Source organism: Nesoenas mayeri, assembly GCF_963082525.1.
Source record: "Nesoenas mayeri genome assembly, chromosome: Z".
Classification (NCBI taxonomy): Eukaryota; Metazoa; Chordata; class Aves; order Columbiformes; family Columbidae; genus Nesoenas; species Nesoenas mayeri.
In genome coordinates, this window is record NC_137542.1 from 77,083,569 (window position 1) to 77,100,322 (window position 16,754).

A 16,754-nucleotide genomic window follows, 5' to 3' on the forward strand; every position below is an offset into this window, starting at 1 on the left:
AAATGAAGCTCACGACCTCTCTTACAACCAAACAGCTCCAGGAACGTTTATATGATCACTGTATTTCTAATAGTACTTTTTGGTACTTTACTCGCTATTTATCTGGAGATGTTCAGGAAAAAGAATTGGGGGTTGCTAATTATAAAAAGCTATTTTCTCTTTTGTATTTTTACAGTGTTTTATTTATAGTGCAATGTAATTTGATTGTATATTAAAGTAACTTCTGCAGTTCAATGGCCTTTTGCTCTGTGTACCATCCATCAGCCCCTGGCACTGCTGGAGCTGCCATTGATTTAATCATGGACACGCCGCTCTTTTCCAACAGCGTCTACACACAAATTCAAGGGTTTTGTTGGAATTCAGCCCCCAAAAAGAAGCCCAGATGGTTTCCCAGCCTGGCATCTCTGCCATTTACTTGTCAGCCTCACCTTCCTCTTCCTCCTTGTGCAGGAATTGGGCTCAGGGAATGGTGTTTAAATCAAAGCAATTCACTGATTTATTATTGACACACAATAACCACGTGCAACAAGCAGTTGGGATTCCACTTCATTCCTTATCAAGGCTCTTGCTATTCTTCAATCCGGCTTTACCGCTCAGGGTGTTTAGTTTTTGGGGGGATGTTTCATTTTGGGGGCTGTCCCGACTGTTTGCAGAGCAGAGGGAGCACAAGGCTCAGGTTTAAACCTGAGTTCAGCTGGGCCAAGGCAGGTTTAAGTGTTCTGAGATGCTGGGGTGTCCATTGGGTAGGGGAGATCTTTATATGAGCTGAACACAGAGATGCATCAAGCTGTGAATTTCTAATTTGATACCCAGATCTCTGCGTATGTGCTACAAGGGGAATGTTTCTCATACACTTTAGCAACCTACTTAGTTTTACTATTAAATTTAATTTAGACTGACAAGCAGGGGTGTTCAGGTACCAGCCCCTTTCCCACAGTCTGGTCCCATTTGGGTATAAATATCTTAGTTATTCCCATGTGTTTGTTTTCGGAGGTTTAACGGCTCATCTCATATTGCCAATATCATCTCAACACACCCAAACATTTACATCTCTCTACATCCCATTCCGGGGTTTGGTAGGATCTTGAAGGGTCTCAATACAGGATGATTTAACAAGTAAAGCTGCTCTGTGCATCCCGTCCCTTGTCCCAACAACAAACCCTTATGGTGAGTTTTATAGATCCCAAATGACAGAAGGAAACTTCCTGCGGTTAATAGTGTGTTCCTGTCACTGCCAGGTTGGAAATGTTGCCAAATACTTGATCTTTGTCAAAACAAACGTGGCCAAAGGGAAAATCCGGCCCAAACCAACATTTAATGAGTCAGTGCTGAAGCATCTTTTGTAGACAAGCCAGGCTTTGTTGAACGCGAGGTTCTGATGGCTGCGTAGCTGGAAATAGCCCACTCTATAGAATGATATTGTTAATTATAGGGGTGGCATCCCATCATAGCCCAGGTTATGGAGCTGGGGACTTCCCAGCATGCTTGGGGGTTCCTGCCAAGTCCTTGGTGGTTTCTGGGCTGTCCTGACCCTGGGCAAATGTTTGATTTTTGTAAGCAAATGGGTGTTTTTTGGCAATTGTACATTTTTCAGTGCGCTCGTTTTGGAAATAATACAGAGCTTAACAAATGCCAAACTGCTTGTGCTTTATAGAACAGGAACCCGGAGCATCCCCTGGGGCAGCACTGAGCGCTGGGGGGTCCTGCAGCCCTTGGCACCCCAGTTTGGCCCCAGTGTCCCTGCTCTGGCCCAACTGGTGTTGCCCAGGACACCAGCGGCTCATAAACTCCTTCCCACCGAACGTGAGGGATGCGATGAGCTGGTTGTCCCTGTCCTGGCCCACGAGGAGGGTGGAAAAACAGTGGGAGAAGAGGGAAAATCAACATGAAAATGAGTCCTGAGCATTTGCGAGGGAGAAGCAAATCAATTATTAATGTGCATTCAAGGAGAAGGTGAAACGAGCTCTCGAGGCCGCTGCGAGGTGACTTTTGCTCAGTAAAGCTCACTCTTGGTGTTCAACAGAGAGACCAAGGAAAACAGGGCTTTGGGGGAGAGAGAATTATCTTCAACTTATCCCTATTCTTGCAATTAAAACGTTGCACATCACCAAGTGAAATCTGGGACTTTGGGTTTTTTATGTTGTCTGATCGAGCTCCTTTTTCTGATGGAGCTCAAAACATCATTAAATACCCCCTGAGCTCCCCAAACCTTCCTTAGGAACCCCCACTCAAAACATCATAAATACCCCTGAGCTCCCCAAACCTTCCTCATCGCCATTTCTGTGCATTTTAATTGACTGTAGGACACTGTAAATGGCAGGTTTTAAATAATTAAGGCGCTGCTAATCCTCGAGAAAGGTCAGAAAGCCCCTAAGAGATGCCACGTGAGATCCTCGCTCTTGTGAATGGGCTAATTAAAGGGATCCTGTTCATTGACAATAAATGACGGTGCGAGGCTGTCGGCTGCAGGGGAAACGAGGGCTGGGGGGCCATTAACACCTCTCACCAAAACGTGATACGATAGCTCAAAATACCAAGGACTAAATCCTATTTTGCAGCGCTGTGAATGACGAGCGGGGGCTGCGCGACTCGACATGGACACCAAGAGGTCTCAGAAGCTCCTGGCGACCTGCAGGTAAGTGCAGGGCAAGGAAGTGGGGGACACGCGCTGTCAAGTCACCTAGAATGAGTTTATTGGTGTAGGGTGGAGATCTGTATGGTATCGGTAGAACCTCCGGGCTTGGCGGGATGTCAATGTCCTTTATTTCGCCCCATCCATCACCACACCTTCCTTCTGCACCTTGGTTAATGCCAAGAAACCCCATGGCTGGGGTTTGAATATGATGTGCTGGAAATGCCGGTTGTAACGCGCCTTGGGAAAGTAGAGCCCACCAGTGGAAAATGTCCAAGCCTGCAGAATTATGGCTCTGAAGCACTTGCCTCAACAACAAAACAAGCAGCTGGAGGAAAAGACATTCGCTTCCAGATGGATTTGTCATGGGCAGAAGCAAAAGGCGGCACTGATACCAACTGGGTGACTGTTCCGCCTTGGAACTTCCAGAAGCAAATTGATGCCAGGGAGAAGCATCTTTTCCTCCAGATGCCTTAGGGGAAATGGAGATTGTGCCAGACGATGGGGCAAACACGCTGTTTGAAGGCTGGAATGTGGTAAAATAAAGGGTATCTGGAGCAAATCAAGAGTATCCAGAGCTTAGCGCACCAGAGCACCCCGGAGCATCCAGGAGTGGTGGCTTTGGGTCCCATCGCTCCAGCTCCTCAGACTCTTCCTTAGGAGATCACTGAGCCCTCTCATCTGATACATTTTAGGGTGCAACGACCTCCCTCGTCTAAAGAAAAGCATGAAAATGGCAGTTTTGTCCCGGTTCCCACTGTTTTGGTGGAAGATGCTCTCGCGTCACGGCGCTAGCACCCCAACCTGGATCCGCTCCGGCTGCTCCATCCATTGATGTTTTGATTGCAATTAATATTGCTGTTAAACATTCCCAGTCCCCCAACGTGTCCCTGGGGGAAGAAATAGTCATAAAGACACTGCAGGAGGCAAAAATATGTCCTGGAGGTGAGGGGTAAAAAGTAGAAGGGTAAAAAGCACGGGACACAATTGTGCCCCGTGTGCGTCGGCGCCTCCTGTTTGAACACAAAGAAATGGCAAATGTGGGCGATATCCCTTGGGTACATTTCATGTGTGCACACGGTGGGTGCGGGGACCAGCACGGCTGATCTTCAGCCCCAAAATGGGCTTTATTCAACCCATCCCCAGCGCCATGCCCAGAGATGGGCTTGGGGAGGGTGCAGCATCCGCATCCTTTCCGCTCCTGCAAGCAAACGGACACAGGGAAGAAAGGAGACTTTATTGTGTTGCTTTTCCTCTTTATTCCTCCTGCTTCCATCGCACAGGCTTTAAACTCCCCCGGCAGCCATTCCCAGCAGGGTCCACTCTATCTTCTCAATGCAAAGACGCTGGTTTAACTCTTCTCTCCCCTGAGCAAAACCGATGCCTTAAGCCGCTCGCAACAAGACACGAGCAGCGACGTTTGATGGGCTGACGCGGCATTAAAACGGAGCTCCCAAGACGCCTCCGACGCGCTGAATCCTGCTCTACGAGGGGGAAAAAGCATCATTTTCTGCCGTAGGGTGTATTTGCTTGCAGGAAAGGGAAACTGCTGGTACAGGAGCTCTGGTGCGGAGGGAAAATCAGGGCAGGGATGTCCTGCCCGTAGATGGGATGCACATCCCCATCCTTTTCTATTGATATAAACCCCGATGCCATAAATCGGGTGGTCGGTGCCTTTGCGATGCTGAGGTTGAGCAGCACTAATGGGACACGATTGAATGTGGCCGGCAATGAGGAAACGGGCTATTCGAGACACTAAAAAATAGGGCGATGCTGCAGGCGCTGGCTTTAATATATCATCTAGCGCTGATAAATTATTGCTAACAAGTTGGAAGGCAGCAGGAGGATTAAACTTGAGCTAGTTCGCCGGTAAGTCGATTCATTTATATTTTCTAATGGTATGCTTTAATACTTTGCTTATTAGCTTGGGTTAATATGAAATTGCTTCAGAAGATAACCAGGGAAATGTGCTGTTAAAATTGACTCGGTGATATATGTTGAACTTATATTCTGCTCGTTCCTCCTCTTCTTGGGGGGTCTCACTGAACCTATGCCTGCAGGATTTATTTAAGGCTGGTTTTTAACCAGATTTGATCGAATTGCAAGGGGAATTAAGCAACTAGAGTCACTGTTTTGCATCTAATCTCAAAACAGAGAGAATTGGATTGGTGGGTGATGGTTCCTTGGGCTGCAAGAAGGTGAATTATTACAGGCTTTGTTTAATTAATAGTGTGTTAATTATAATTAAGAAATGGAGAAGGCCACTCTGAAACTTTTCACAGACACCATTCTGGTGTCTTTTATTGTATCACGGAACCCCCAGGATTCATCATTTTTGATGCACCCGATTTCTTGCCCTAAGGGAGCCAAGTCAATCACTGCAGCGCCTTCCCCTCCACCCTGATTTAATTCATCACCCTCCTGCCAAGGTGTGTGGTTCCTCCACTCATTTAACCTCTTTTTTTCATTTAATACAAAATATTTGAGCGATTTGACCCTTCAGAGGATCTGAGTGTCTATAAACCCCATGAATTTTACTCCTCTCTGCTGTCGGGTGTGATTTTCTTTGGAAAAAGCTTTGATGACACAAATCGTGTTCTCGGCTTTATAGGTTGTTATCACTGTGTTTGAATTCACCCTCCATGGCTCAGGAGAGGGTGTAAATACCCCATTTGCCATATTATTCCTCATTCACAGTGGGGGTTTGGGATCGCGTGGCATCTCAAGGCGCGAATACTTTCAAGGAACATCTCAATAGGACGTTCCTAACGGGGCATCAAAATGATGTGACCATATAACGCACGCGGGGGGGTCTTAAATGATTGTGTCTATATGTTGAAGCACCCCCGGGGCTGTCGGGAATTGGCATTTCCAGGCTGTCCATGTGCCACTTGAAAACTGAGGGTTATCCATCATTTCAGGGCAAATTGCGTCCAAATTCACCTGCACGCAGCCGCCTTCTCGCAGCCGGTTGCTAAGGCAACATTTTCCCCCCACCGGGATCTTCTGTGCAGCGTTTTAGCTGCAGCTCCATCAGCAAAAATGTTTTACAAGCCAGGCTTGAGCTGTGAAGAGCTCAGCTCTGCTTATCTGGGACCTGTTGGAGCAGGTCCAGAGGAGGCTGTGAAGATGATTCAAGAGATGAGACAGCTCTGCTATATGGACAGTTGGGTTTATTCAGCTTGAGAAGGTTCTGGGGAGACCTCAGAGCAGCCTCTGGTATCTAAAGGGACCTACAAGAAAGCCGGAGAGGGGCTTGGGACAAGTGCATGTTGTGATGGGACAAGGGTGATGGGTTTAAACTGAAAGAGGGGAGATTGAGGTGGGATCTAAGGAGGGAATTCCTCACCATGAGGGCGGTGAGACACTGGAACAGGCTGCCCAGAGAAACTGTGGATGCCCCATCCCTGGAGTGTCCAAGGGCAGGTTGGACGGGGCTTGGAGCAACCTGGTCTAGTAGAACGTGTCCTTACCCATAGGTCTAGATGAGCTTTGGAGGTCCCTTCCAACCCAAATCATTCCATGATACATCCAGGCTGATGCAAGAGATTTGCGCGCGCGAGGCTCAGAGGCAAGCAAGGGTTAACTTGGGAGCTCATCTAGACCAGCGGTACCCAGCTTCACGGTGCAGCTTCTTGCAGTTGTTGAGGCTGTTTTATAATCTCCCTGCGCTACCTCATGTGCTTCCCCCGAGGAACCACCGGAGGAAATCGGTCTAATTAATAGAATCGATATTTCTGCATGGAAAGGGCATTGAACAGGCTGCCCAGGGCGGTGGTGGCGTCACCACCCCTGGAGGGGTTGGAAATACACAGAGGTGAGGTTCTCAGGACATGGGGCAGTGCCGGGGCTGGGGGAACGCTTGGACTCCATGATCTTGAGGGTCTTTTTCACCCCAAATGATTCTGTGATTCTATCTTCACATGCAGTTTCCCCCCAGCCTTTGCCGGCATTTCTTCAGATATATTTTGGATCAAGTAACTATGTTATAGGCAATGCTTGTTGCGGTGAAAATGGGCTATTGCTGCTAGGGAAAGTCCAATGATATCTGAAATAAACACCCATTTATTGTGAATGAGTGGACTGATTGTTGAGAAGCGGCCCCGCAATGGGGTTCCCTGGCGAGCGGCCGTGCCGTAGCCACTGGCATTTGCCCTCGAGTCGTGTAGAATGATCATAACACTTCATCTGATAGGCAGTAGGGATGTATTTTTGATAAATGGGTGTTTTCTCTGCTCCGAGCACATCGGCGTCAGTGCTGCCGTTGCTGCTTTGCTTTGAGGATGCTCAGCCTTTGAGATGCCCAGCACGCCTCTGCAAGGCTTTGCTGCATCTTTGATGGGTCTAAAATGGATCGATCACCCTGGAAATAGCCACTAATTGTACAGAAAGTGCCAAGTGTAGCTTACGGGGTTTTATTGCTACAATACCTGAACCGCGTATCTGGGTTTTCAGGGAGCAGCAGGTCGCAGGGAAAGCGCCGGTAAAGCAGAGGCGGCATGAAACCAGTTCTGTTTCATTCAATCCCGTCTCATCACATGTGCAAAATGTACTAATAAGCCAGACAGCCCCTCAGAGGCTGCAGACGATGCTGCGGGCTCAGCGCCGCGACAAGCGCCTTCACCTGCGGCCTCTGGAAGCAGACGATGGGGGTAGGTGGTGGAACTGGAAAACTTGCTTTGAAACAAGCACTTTTCTTCTAGACAACGCGATTATGTACGTTCCCTCTCACACAGCCTGTAATTGAATTAGCTTTCATATTCTTTTTGATCCAAATGGTAATCCCTGCTTGCAGCCCTGGCCTGTTCTCTGCGCTGTAGCGTCGCACAACGTAGCTAAAAGAACTTGGTGCCATTAATCTCTTAACTTAGTGTGTGCCCTAAAACGTGTAAAAGATTAAAACTCCTGCTTATCCAAGAAGGTTTTGAGATTAACCATGTATTTATGTATGATCTTTTGAGGTCCCTTCCAATCCCAAACATACTGTGATACTGTGATTATAATGTGTAGGTTATTACTTAGACTGCTCTGTGGGTTAGAAGCTCAAGATGCATCCCGGCATCCCACAGTGCAAGACTATTCTCTCTCCAGGAGTTATCTGCTATTTTAACATTAGAATTGAACCATTTGGCATCTGGTCACCTCTCCTGAGCTACGTGGGTGGGTTTGGTGGTGGCCACAGTTGGCTCGTATGGATTGGATAGGACGCAGTGGCATAGCCCGTAAAGCACCTTCCTTTCCCGTGCTGCTAATTAACGTTAATCAATGGAAAAGCCTGTGGTTACGGCTAACGCTGCGTGAAGCCAGGTGGTTTCCTTCAGCCTGTTTTTTGGCGATTATCACATAATTCCACCTAATTTTAAAGCGAATTCGCAGCTGTTATCACCGTGATCCCACATCATTTCGAAGCAAATTCACTAGCTCTGTGAAAACAAAGCAAAAAGACACCGTTTGTGACGTTTTCCTGTTGCGTTTTGTTTTGGGTTTGTCACGTTTCTGCAGATAACACGAAAATGTCCAGGGAAAACGTGGCGAAAAGGAACCCGCAGAGAAACACTGTGATAAGCTGCTCTAAAGTGGCTCAAATGAAGTTAAGATAACAAGACAGGCCTGTTCAAATCAGAGCGTGTTTTCCTATCGCAACAGCCCCAGGTACTGAAAATGTCCATTATTACATTTCCAACTGGCCAGCAATTACTAATTGCTGCTTTGGTAGCGAGAGTCGCAAGAGATCGAGTCAAAACCCAGGAGCTCATGAAATTTGGGGTTGATTGTACAGCTTTCTTCATCATAATAAATAAATGCAGGTGCGCACAGTTATTTAGGTGCTGATACTTGGTATTTGCAAGACCAAAGTGATCCTGGTTTGCTCCTGAACACGCGGGCACACCAAATATTTAAAGTGCTGTAACACAGGGAATTGGGGAAAATGGGGTTTGAAGTTAAATAGTAGATCTGATTTTAAAAAGTGATGCAATTTGTAATTGCACATTGAATTTTTGACTAGGCAGGAATGACCATGCTGGCCTTGCCCATGTTGTTTATTCCACGAAAATAAGATTTTCTGCATCTGAATACATTCTAGATGCAAAATGTATTTTAATCCAAGAACTTAGTGGCAGCAAATAACTAAATAATCAGGGCTTTTATTTTCGGCATCATTTTCAGCCGAAGAGGATATTGGTTTCTGACCAAGCTCGTTCATTCCTCTTCTCCTTAATGATTTAGCCCCGGGCTAAGCGCAGAAAATATGAGCAAATCCTGCTGAATGATGATTGTTTAGGAACCACGGAATGGATTCAATGCCCTATTGGCATAAATCGATGGGGTTTTGTTGAGCTCAGCGGAGTTACATTGACAAGCACCATGCGGTGAGTGCAGACTTAGACTAGACTAGACCAGATTAGACTATTCCAGTTAGGAGGGGCCTAAGATGATCACCTAGTCCACCTGGTGCCTTATCTAATCAACCTGCTGGCCTTATGTAATTAAGTGTTCACTCCAGATTGTCCTTGGCCATATATGTTCTTTTTATGCTCTAATCTAAATAAGCCCTTTGCAAGCTGTTGCTTGTGAGTTTAGTCTTTTTTGGCATAGATGGCCAAGAAATATGTTTGATATTATTGCAAACATAGTTTCTCGGTGAGTAATTCGGGGAGTATTTTGATCAAGGATGGGGAGAGAAAGAATATGAAGTATTCCCAGTCCTAACAGAGCCACGCTGGGCTAGTTAGGCCAGACTAAAAGACGTTTGTAGCAGCGTAACGAGGTTGAATAGGCATTAATTCAGCTTGCAGTAGCGAGATGGAAAATGACGCTTCGTGCAAAGCCACAAGAACTGGTTTCAAACAGCTTCCTTAAGGCATCCGCCGCCTTTGCTAAACAGGGGGAGAATGAGTTTTATTTTCCCAAGTCGAACAGGCCTTAGAGAGAAAGAATTTGAATAAGAAATAGCTTTCTGGGATAATTAAAGGCAAAGGAGGTGAGAGAGTGAAGCTGTGCCAGGCTGGGCAGCTGGGATCTGCTCCAGCTGTGGGCACAGGTGAGATCATGTATTTACTTTCCTAATGCAAACACGCTCGGCACAGGGAACTGAAACACCACATCCTGCTGCTGCTCCCAAAGCACATCCAGCCCTCTTTGGTTTTTTTGTCAGGAAATACCACGTTATTAATATTGCATGATTTTCTGTAATAACTCCGTGAAGCGCTTGTTTAGGCACTGCTGCTTCACATGAAATTGCGCTGTCTGGGAAGAACAGGATCCACACACATTTCCCGTTCTTGTGAGTTTTAATTGTTGGAGGGATAAGCAGGAAAACGAGGTTACTGAATAAGTTGCACGCCTTGAATTCAAGAGACCCAAAGGAAACACGCCGACCATGGTGTTTAACATTTAGCAGCCTAGATGAGATAAAGAGAAGAATTATGGAGAAGCTGCAAGGGCTTTAGAGAAACGCTGCTGTGTGAAACCATCCGTCAGAGCAACACATTTGCAGCTCTATCAAAAAGAGCTGGCGGGCAGCGCAGTTACTAATTGCCTGTGTGGTCCAACTGAATCACCGCGGATCAGCGGCCAATTTGTCGGATGCTGTGTGGGTGTGAAGTTCTGAGCCGTGAGGCTTTGGGGAAGTGTTGGCCAACAGTTTGATCTCCTCCGTCTGCCAGCACCGGGCATTTCCCAGCAGGGAAAGGGGAAAACCATTAGAACAGGCTGGTGAGGGGCTGGGAGGGCTGGAAATTGGGGCTGGGAGCACTGGAAAGTGGGGCTGGGTGCACAATCTGCAGCTGCATCGTCTCCTTCAATCACCAACAGCTGATTACCCACAGCTGTTCCCAATTTGCAGGTGTCTCTGGGCGCATAGAAATCAGACCAGGACAGACTAATGGTGTGTTCTACTAGTGTATGAAGCTCAGATTCCCATTCTTTGTTCCTCACCCAATGATGTTCTGTCTATTGATCTACTTTATCGGTGAGACACTTCAACATTCCCCGTCACATCTCACCAATGACCTCACACACATCAAAATTTCAAAGAGGAATTATAAGTTATAATGTCACAATACATTCTGCTGCAACTATGACGAGTCCAATGATTCGAGTGAAAACACTACAGCTCGCTCTGAACACGCGGCTCTGCTGCCCAAGGTCTTTGCAATGGGCAAAACTTGCCAAAATAAGCACACGGGGTGATACCAGCCCTTATTTTCGGTGCTGTCCTCACTCAGCTCTCTCCCTTTCCTGCCTATTGCATTCTCATTTTTAAAGCAGATATTTTAGGACCAAATAATGTGCCAGTTATCAGCAGCTTAGTGCAATACTTTTGTTCTCCACCTGCATAGCAATGCGCGGTACTAGAGAGAGAACACGTCTCTCCCAGCCTTGTGTGGCTTCCCAAGTCAAGGTTGTAGCAGAAATGGTTGTCACCGTGCTGTTGGAGTTCATTGAGGGTACTCCATTCCTAGCACTGTAGAAGTGCTTCAGTTGGGCCGTTTTTTGGCTGGTTTGGGCTTTCTTTTTTCTCTTTCTTTTCGGTATTATGGGGTGGTTGGGTTAGCAGGGCTGGATTAGCGCTGGACGAGCTCTTGCAGCCGCATCGCTTGATTCTCACAGCGCTGGGTTGCCAGAATGGCTGATTGAGACACAACCCGATTAGCCAATGGCCTCGGATTGAGTTTTGGGAAGCAGGAGATGGACTAAAGGGAAAAATCTGAGTTAACTCGAGCGAGCAAGGCTGTGGAAAGAAGCCCTTTGAACTTTTTCCCCTAAGGATTCAGGGGGGTGATAGTAACAGGTTATAGCTGCTCTTTGCTCTGGACCAGGGCTGCTCCCCTGGTAAAAGCCCAGTGTGCATCAAAGCCACGGCAGGGCACAAGTTGGGACTCGCAGGCTCCTGCTCCTCCTTCTCCTTCTCCTTCCAGGAAGGCAAAGCCGGGCCCTGCGCCAAGGCTGAGTCTGGCTCCATGGCTGGGTTCTGTGCCATGGCTGGGTCTGGCTCCATGGCTGGGTTCTGTGCCATGGCTGGGTCTGGCTCCATGGCTGGGTTCTGTGCCATGGTTGGGTCTGGCTCCATGGCTGGGTTCTGTGCCATGGCTGGGTCTGGCTCCACGGCTGGGGAGACCACACCTGGAATCTTGTGTCCAGCTGTGGCCCCTCAGTTCCAGCAGGACAGGGAACTGCTGGAGAGAGTCCAGCGCAGCCACCAAGATGCTGCAGGGAGTGGAGCATCTCCCGTGTGAGGAAAGGCTGAGGGAGCTGGGGCTCTGGAGCTGGACAAGGGGACACTGAGGGGGGACTCATTCATGGGATCAATATGGAAAGGGGCAGTGTCAGGAGGATGGAGCCAGGCTCTGCTGGTGACAACCAGTGACAGGACAAGGGGCAATGGGTGCAAACTGGAACACAGGAGGTTTCACTTAAATATGAGAAGCAACTTGTTGGGGTGAGGGTGTCAGAGCCTGGCCCAGGCTGCCCAGGGGGTTGTGGAGTCTCCTTCTCTGCAGACATTCCAACCCGCCTGGACACCTTCCTGTGTAACCTCATCTGGGTGTTCCTGCTCCGTGGGGGGATTGCACTGGATGAGCTTTCCAGGTCCTTTGCAACCCCCGACACTCTGGGATTGTTTGAGACCCCTCCTGGTCCCCGAGGGTTCACGCTGACCCGCTCACAGCGGTACCGGCACCAGCCCCGGGCTCGTCCCCCCCGCTCCCCGCTCGCACCGGCTTCACGCCTCCCAATCACCCATGTCGGGCAGCGCTTTCCCCACGGCGCGCCCGGCCCCTCCTCCCGGCCCGTCCCCGCCCCGCAGCCGCCAGCCTGGGCCCCGGGCCGAGCGCCCACATCCGTGAGCCCGGCCCGGCAGCGCCGCCTCCGCCCCAGCCCCGCGCCGGGCTCCGCACAGGGAGCTGCTCCGCGCCCGGCCCCGCACCGGGCTCCGCACAGGGAGCTGCTCCGCGCCCGGCCCCGCACCGCCAGCCCCGGCCAGGACAGAGGCTCCCGAGAGCAGGTCTGTGCTGCGGGGGAACCGGGGGCTTGGCGGCGGCTCCGCGGAGCGGGGGGAAGGCGGCGGCCATGCGGCTCCGTGTGCGGAGGGAGGGGAAGATGGAGCCGGGCGGCGGGTCGGGGTCGCCCGGGGAAGGTGAGCGCGGAGCCGGGCGGCTGGAGACCGCGGGGTGTCCCCGCGACACGCGGCCGCTGTCGCGACAGTGTTCTCACGACATGTATCGCGAACCCGTGGAGCGTGTATTTCTGTCGTATGCCGCGTTTCGGGCTGGCAGGTTAGTGACTGTAACCGGAATGGAAGGGCGGCGTGAAGCTGCCGGTGAATGGTGCATGGAAACGGGTGGTGGATGCAAAGCGAGAAGGGAATTGGTAACCAGGCGCTTTGGGGCCGGAATGGCCAAATATAGGTGCTCCGAAAATAGTTCTTCCGCCAACAGACACGTTTTAGCGGCGCCGTGGCTGCCGTCGCTCCCTAATTGGGGTGGAGGGATGAGGTGGGAATAGAAAATGAAGGCTATAAAAAGATCAGATGAACGCGCTTTTTCACCTAAAAATGAATTTAAAAAGAAACACCGTGAACTTCACATTGTTCCAGCAATGTATGGTTGATACTCTTCTATAGCTATTAGATGTGATTACTGCGGAGAGGCATCTTTTACACATTTTGCAGGGAGCACAGAGGTAGATTTGGTCATTAAGTTCAAAGCCAAGCACGACTGGTGCAGAGTTTAACTGAGCGGCTGTGGCAGGAGGGGAAAAGCAGGGACAGAGCAGCACATTCATAGTTTGCATCGTCTGAGCTCTAGTATAAAAGTTCCTTTCAAGTAGCTCTATGCCGTGAGCTGTAGGCATTAAATAAAAATGCCACAGGTGAAATGAATTGCATACGTGCAGGCAGGTGGGGAGAAAAAGGCCTGAGCCTTGGAGTCATGCTAATTCACAGCAGTGAGAGAGAGCGCGACTCCTCTTGCGCTGCTTTAATCAAGACTTTGACTCGAAGGAGGAACAGTTTTCCCATGCTGCAAAAGTCTTCTCAACAGATCTGGCGGGTTTTGGCTGCGCGCGGAGTCCCCAAGATGGGCTGACACGAGGAAATGCGCGAGAAGGCAGCGTTGGCAGCTTTGCTGGTACAACATGGGAGTTTGGGCAGCTGCAGAGCAAAGCGCCACTTGGTTTTGCCTTCAGAGCAACAGCAATAGATGTTCCTGGATTTTCCAAGCTGGTTTTCCTGTTATTGTGTGGCAGGTTTTTACTCTCAGAACTTCTATATTGTGCAGGTTCCCTAGGGAGCTTTGATTTTGCTCTTTCATTGAGAAACAAAGTAATCCTAAGTAATTCAGCGAAGTTTTGTGTTTCGTGTGTTGAAGCGGGACGTGGGGAAGCGGTTTTGGCAGCAGGTTTGGGGTTGATTTGGGCGGCATCACAAAGGACAATGGGTCCTTATCCCCTGGTGAGCTTGGTGGCCTGGGTGGACGTGTCCGCGTCCGACAGCTGAGATGGAGCTGCAATGTTCTCTGTTCTGGTTCGTGCAGCGTTATGAAATGGCCAAGACAGCATGGAAATGGAGAGTTTCTGTGATCTAAGGCGCAGCAGGTTTATCAAGCAGTGAATCATTCTGCAACGCCTGGGAGAGAGTGGACCGTGTAATCTGGAGATTTCATACTGAGAAAGGAGCTTTATGTTTCCTGTAGAATCTGGAAGAACTGGCTGGTTCCCATAGGTCAGAGTGATAGAAGTCAGGGCTGATCTTGCTTGTGGTGCACGAGCGATGTCCCAGGGAGCTAAATGGGTGCGAGAAGAGAGAAATGACTCCTCTCTGTGCCTTTAAGGGGTTAAAACTCCTGGGATAACCAATTGGTGCTTGGGCAGTACAATAGACTTTAATTCCTAAAACGTTTCATGGAATAATCAGATTGCTTCAGCGCTCACATAAGATTGTCTGCCGTAGAAAGAAGAAATGATTTACTGCTTCAAAAGCGCTGATTTAAATGTCTAATAGCCATTAGCTTGTTAGAGCTATTGACTTTCTATCTCGAGGAACCTTCTTTACAATTCGCAGCCCTTAAAGAGCCACGGTCAATGGGATCGGATTATTTGCCAAGCCAAACAGTTCTGCTCAGGATTGTACATTTTTATTTAATCGGAGTGGTATAGGGAGTGGAAATCTGCTTTATTGTATGGAGGGAGGTGTAGTTGCCATTGTGGCTAATGATTATTGCAACGATTGTTTAAAGGGACACCCAAAGTGTTAGAACTTGCCGAGCTTGTCCTAAGCAATATGGAACAATAGGCATTCCTTTTCAGATTCCTGACAGCAAGAGGGTTGCAAAGGGCTTTTTGATGAAGTGCAATCAAGTATATTGACCTGCGTGGTGTTCCATGGGAGCAGGTGTGAACTGAGTGTTGCAAAGCCAGGGAAAAGCCTCCCTGTTTGTCCTGCAAGCCCCTGCACAGGCCTGGGATACAGCACGTATAGGCAGCATAGAATGGAAATTCCATTCATATTCCAGCACGTATAGGCAGCATAGAATGGAAATTCCAAAAGACAGGTTTGATCTGGGGATCAATCAGAGGGCTAATGATGATCATAGTCAGCCCTGTCTTCTGAAAATACCATTGGAAGGAGCTTAGAAAGGATCCCAAGTATTAAAACAGAGCTTTATGAGCCAACCTTTGGCCTTAGTAACTAAACCAGCGTGACTGGTGAGCGGAGCGATGCTGTTCTGTAGCATGAGGGGCCAACCCCAGCTATCAGGACAGGGTTTGTGACCTGCGGAGCTGACTTTCCACCACCCACCCCTTTGCTCTTCACTGTGTTGCTTGCTGTTCATTGCACATATTGAGCCACGTACGTGGGCACAAGGGTGGTGGTATAAAAAACACGTGTAGCTGGCAAACATCCAGGTCTTTTAGACATCATCATCCAGTTTGGAATCTTCATCGGCATCGCAGGCTTCCGAAATTTAACTAGGGATCTGGAGGAGAAACAGCGTAACAGTCCCGAGCTTGATCAAAGGAGTCCTGCAAGAGATTGATGATGAGCTTTGCATTCAAAAGGTGCATTTGATAAGGTCGGGGAGAGATGAAGTATGGCTAATGATACCACGCTTCTGCAGCTAAAAAGCCGCTCCAGCCCACTTCATGTCTTGCAGATAACTATATTAGCTCATCAATTTTCATTGAATTTATGGCAGGCAGACAAGTCAGTCTCATAATGAAGGGGAGTTTTGGCTTGCCTTCAAAAGAGCAGGAGAGACCTGGAGGGTTGAATCCATGGGGAATCTGCACAGGGTGGGACGTGACCCTGAACTTGGGACGTGACCTTGACCTTGGGACATAACCCTGACCTTGGGGCAGCCGTCCCCACAGCCCCTTTTGTCCTTTGAAGCTGGGCTGCTTCCCTCATACGACTTCGGGACTTCCTCAAAGGTAGTGCTGTGATTTCTATGTATTTAATAAGATTTGTTGGTTTCGGTGAGCCGCTGAAACTTCCTCCTACTGGCTTGAATACGTTCCTTTAAATGTCATTGATTCCTGCGCTTGTTTTCCTTTTGGAAATGTGAATGAAAGATTAGAGTATTCGCCGTCTGGGTTATGTTCCAGTGGCAGGATTCTGCTTCCTTGTGCAAGCTCCATTTCTGGCTTGTGTATTTTGTAAGCGGTGGTTATTTTCTGCTCAGCGGCACAGTTGTATTTGTGCGGTCAACCAGGCGTGCGAGACGGGGTTGTGTGCTCAATACAGACGCGCTGCGGCACAGTCGGCCCACAACTTATTCCCGTAGTGACCAAGCAGGTTTTCGGGGTGGTGAAATAAAGGGAAATGTGTGTGATCGCTTGTGTTGTGACTCACCTTGTGCTGCGTGTTTGGCCCGGAGGGAAAAGGCACCGGGGAAGTGTGGTGATAACAGCTCCTGGTGACACTGGGCGCAGTCCTTGGCTTGGCCTTTTCTTCTTCTTTGCATTGCATGTATTTTTCATATTGATTCCTGCTGAATTAGTCACAGTGCTCCCTTGCCCACGCAAAGGTAAATGTGTATTTGTTGCGGATGTAGCGAGAGTTTTCAGGCGGTGTCATTGCATCGGCTGGAATGGATTCAGTGCTCCTCTTTAAGTACAACTC